Source organism: Phycodurus eques, chromosome 4, assembly GCF_024500275.1.
Source record: "Phycodurus eques isolate BA_2022a chromosome 4, UOR_Pequ_1.1, whole genome shotgun sequence".
NCBI lineage: Eukaryota > Metazoa > Chordata > Actinopteri > Syngnathiformes > Syngnathidae > Phycodurus > Phycodurus eques.
Window position 1 is genome coordinate 25160294 of NC_084528.1, and position 4696 is coordinate 25164989.

At 45.7% G+C, this 4696-nt stretch overlaps 1 long non-coding RNA gene across 1 annotated transcript; it reads right to left on the minus strand.

The window, feature by feature from the left end:
• Nucleotides 1-599: 599 nt before the first annotated feature.
• On the minus strand, nucleotides 600-4402 carry LOC133401606 (uncharacterized). The gene is made up of 3 exons (XR_009768439.1): nucleotides 4183-4402; nucleotides 3848-3986; nucleotides 600-1609 (listed from the first exon to the last, which is right to left on the minus strand). It is a non-coding gene; the product is annotated as an uncharacterized LOC133401606 (long non-coding RNA).
• Between the last annotated feature and the right edge of the window lie 294 nt (nucleotides 4403-4696).

The following is a 4696-nucleotide window of genomic DNA, read 5'->3' on the forward strand; positions in this document are numbered from 1 at the left end:
ACACCTCAGCACACCACCGCATTCCATGTGTGTGTGTGTGTGTTTTCTAAATTGATTATGTCGGTGGGTGCGTGGAGCCTCTTGATCCGCGAGCCCGCTCCAGGTCGCCCTTCGCTGTTAGCGTGTCGTAAATTAGCGAGTCGCTTTGCATCTCGGCCTTAAACGCGAACCCTGAACCTCTCGCTTCGTTTTTGATGGTCTCAATCTTCAAGAGTCTCCGCCAAGGCCGACGTCCTTCACCCCCATTTCCAGGTCCGTCTTGACGCTATCTGCAGACGTCGGGACTTCCCATACACGACACCGGGAGACGATCGTTAACGAACTTCCCGATTGATGTTAATTGCGTTAACGATACAGATCAGAGATGTGTGTGTCACTGCTGCTTTGTTCTGACATTGTGTACTTCTTGTTTGGGCTCTTTCAGTGAAATTTCCCCACTGTGGGATCAATAAAGTCTTCTACTTCTACAACTAATGCTTTATTTATAATACTAATACTGTGGTGCCATGAAATAACAAGCAGAAGTTTGGCAGATATTGTGAACTTATTTCGTGAATTTATTTAAAAACAAAACAGGCCCAGTTGAAGTTTACTGCCAAACTAAACATCAAACAAAGAGAATTACACATTGAGTATTTCAAACAATCACATAACCACAGTGCACAAAACATTTTGGTCAGGTTTTCAAAGGAGCACAAGAGGTTGTTGCACTTAAAGACTTAAGGTTTCTTTATACTTGCGCGGACGGCGACCGCGCTGACGTCACTGCGGCTATCCTGCACGCAGTTTGCCTTTATACTCGAGCGCAACCCACGTGCGCTGTTTTGAAAGTGTGCTGCAGTTCTCCTCCGGGTGTCCCTACAGCTGGTATTTGGTAGGGCGCCACAGTGAAGTTTCCTCTGCATTGTGTAGCCATTTCCGGGAGCCGTCTTTTCTTTTCTTTCCTTTCCTTTCCTTTCCTTTCCTTTCCTTTCCTTTCCTTTCCTTTCCTTTCCTTTCCTTTCCTTTCCTTTCCTTTCCAAGGAACAAAGCAACAACAATGGCGACCGTGGAACAGTCTGCTAGAACAAGTGGACCTGGATGACCAGATGATACGTTTAATTATGGTGCAAAATTGATCGAGAAGGCGGCGGCGTAGGTGCTATGCGGAACGCTGATTACATCATCACAGCATGTGACTAAAACAGACCTATCACGAGAGATGATCTCCGCGGCATTCTACGCGCAGCAACAATTTTTGCCGTGTGCGCGTCAAGCTACGCAGAGGTGCCGCGCGGGCCAATTCGTCGGTCACATGATGCAATGCGGGCGGCCACGCGACTGCGGGAGTATAAAGAGGCCTTTACTGTATGGGATCGTGTGATCAGCTGATTTGGCGCAGTTCTTTAGGGCAGAGGTCCCCAACTTTTTTGCATCATGGACCGGTTTCACATAAAAACATACTTTGACGGACCGTCATAGCCGCTGCTCAGCGAGACTGAGACGGACACGAAGCCTGCCGACGAGACGGCGGCTCCTCTGCGCTCAGCCACTGTCGCTGTTCAACATGCGGAGCCGTTTGTGGGGGAGTTTCTTGTGTGGAACACTGTGGCAGCTGAGCTCAACTGAACTGAGAAATGAACAAAACAGTTAATAAAGTGATTCTATTCACGCAAAAGATTTGTTTGTTCAAACGAGTCATTTGTGAATTTAACAGCACTACTTGAGCCCCCTCTACTGCTCTGCCCCCCACCAAAAAAAATAATGTACTTTTTTATACTATTTTTATAAAGTACAATATTACAGGATTATTTTTCTTCTTAAAATACACATTTCTATTGTGATTAATGGCATTTCCATTCATTTTATTGGGGAAAAGAGGATTTGAGACGTTTTGAATTAAGAGCTTGTTCACAGAAAAAAATTAAACTCATATCTCAAGGGACCACCGCACTTGGCATTGGATCAATATCGGGCAATGCAGTATCGAACACTACTTTTGGGAATCTCTGGTGTAGCCTATTTGTTGTCTGTGTTTTCACCACAACTCAGTAACAGTAAATAGCTGTTGGACTTAACGTAAAAAGTGTTTCGGTGGTGTGTGGCCGACTTCACCGGTTGCTGCTTCCTGACCCTGTCATGCTGGAAGACTCCGTTATGATCCGACTGTGTGCATCTGCTCCATTTGCACACTGATTGAGTATCTGTAACATTTGCACAACCAACATTGTCCCAGATGATCGCACTACTCGTCACTTTAAACCGCATACACTCCTTGAAGTCTCGGCGCCCTTTGCCCAATGGTCATTGCACCGGACTATTGCAATATTAGTCGTTCGAACTGCTCTTAGTGCTAGAGGACTCTGCATCTATTTGCACAATGGTTTTTTGTCAATGTCTTCATGTCCCCAAAGTGTTCTGTAAATTGACTGTCTGTTGTACTAGAGCGGCTCCAACTACCGGAGACAAATTCCTTGTGTGTTTTGGACATACTTGGCAAATAAAGGTGATTCTGATTCTGATTCTGATTCTGTGTCGAGTATTTCGAGGCTCCTACAAAGTAAGTGTCTGAGGTTTCAGGGATGAGCACTACTTGCTGAGTCCACACATGAACTAGAAAAGATTACAGGGACCACAAGAAGAACCTGCGGGCGTTTAGTGAACTGAGGACACCCTTTCTGGGACATGATGCTCATTGCCTAACCCCAAAAAACACTTGCTTACTTCTTACGGCCGTAATTTTAGGGGATAAGTGTTATGTCGGGTTTGGGGGTTACGGTAAGACGAAGAATCAGCTTTCATTGTTTATTACGCATCTTCACTACCTTTGTCGTTCACAATTTTTGGCACAATGAAAAAAAAAAAAAAACCTGTCACAAAATAGTTTGACACTTTTATTAAATTACAGTGATCATACTGACCAGGGTTCAATCCCCGGTCCCGCCTGTGTGGAGTTTGCATGTTCTCCCCGTGCCAGCGTGGGTTTTCTCCGGGCACTCCGGTTTCCGCCCACATTCCAAAAACATGCATGAATTGGAGACTCTAAATTGCCCGTAGGTGTGAATGTGAGTGCGAATGGTTGTTTGTTTGTATGTGCCCTGCGATTGGCTGGCAACCAGTTCAGGGTGTACCCCGCCTCCTGTCCGATGATAGCTGGGATAGGCTCCAGCATGCCCGCGACCCTTGTGAGGGGAAGCGGCTCAGAAAATGGATGGATGGATGGATGGATGATCATACTGAGTAGAAGAAAAAGCTAGGTAGCATTGACTCAGACTTTTATGCTATGAAAACAATGTGTTTATACTTACTAATGCTGTGAATTGACTAATAACAAAAATGCTATGACAACATTTGTTTTTCTGATTAGATGGAGAAATTGTCTTTTTTTGCCAAAAGCTGGTGGTTTTTAGATTGGCACAAGACTAAAGTCGCCATTCTTGAAAGCAGATGAGGTCAAATAATTCTCTCTAGTAAGGCAATGGATGGGTACAACAGTGGCGCCTTGAGTTGCGAGTAACCAACGTACAGGTTTTTCAAGCTACGAGCCGTTTTTTGGATGATTTTTTTACTTTGGCTTGCAGGCAAAAATGTAAGATACGAGCGCTATACGGTGGCAGTGAACTCAACTCATGCAGCAGTGAACAATTCTTTATTGCCTCACCCAGTTGAAGTCAAACTAACACAAAACAGAGAATTACACGCTGTGTATTAAAAACAACCACAGTTGCCTTAAGAGAGCTAATAATGCAAAACGCCATAGACGTGCGTGCGAATAGTGTCAGTGTCGCTGTTTTATAACCCTTTAAGCAACGGATATTTGAACGCAAAAGGGGGAACAACACATTTTGACAGATATAATAGTACTCACAGGCCTGTAGTGTTTATCTTCTGTGAAGAACGACTAATATTACTGCTGCAGAGTGGTGACGTCTCATCCTTCTCCATGTACAGCCGTATGTTTGTTGGTGGCCATTGCATGCATTGCAGAAGGAGCAGCGCAATCTCTACTGAATTGAGGGAGAAAATGTGGCAAAAACTGTTAAATTTTTTACACAGGAGAAACATCGTAGAAAATACATTATTTTTCAAATGTAGGCAGTAAACAGGAATCAGAAAAATAAAGACACAAGTAAAGTACAGATACTTGAAAAATTTGTACATGGTTACTTCCCACCACTGTCAGTCCCTGACCCCAAAACCCACCTGGATTGATTTCCACTGCAATGTGAATGCCTGACATTTACGTCCACGTGATTCCTGGCAAACAGGTCGCTGGATCAGAAGCAGTCGATCCGTTGGGCCACCAAGATGTCCCCTCCCCTCACCATCCACCCCCTCCTCCTTCAGCTTCCTTTTCACTTCTATCGCCAGTAAACTCGGCGGAACACATTTAGATCCCGCGCAACTCCTGGGTGCCCACTCATCACTCTGCGCTGCGTTTGAAGATTACGCCGCTCAGAGACATCCTCGCTAGGCACCCGGGCGGCTTAGAGGGCCGCAATCCGTAATCCCTTACCCTTCACGGGGAATTCTCCACGCGCTGAAATACGGCGGCCTCTCACGGTTCGCGGGAACTATCGGCGCCCCCGGCCGAGATAGATGGACGACGCGTCGCGATGAATGCGGGAGGAAAGTGGAGGCCGTTAAATTTGAAAGTAACTTCCACACGGCTCAGCAATCCTGTTGGCGAGCAGGCGCTGATGTGAGAGGGCCTCAC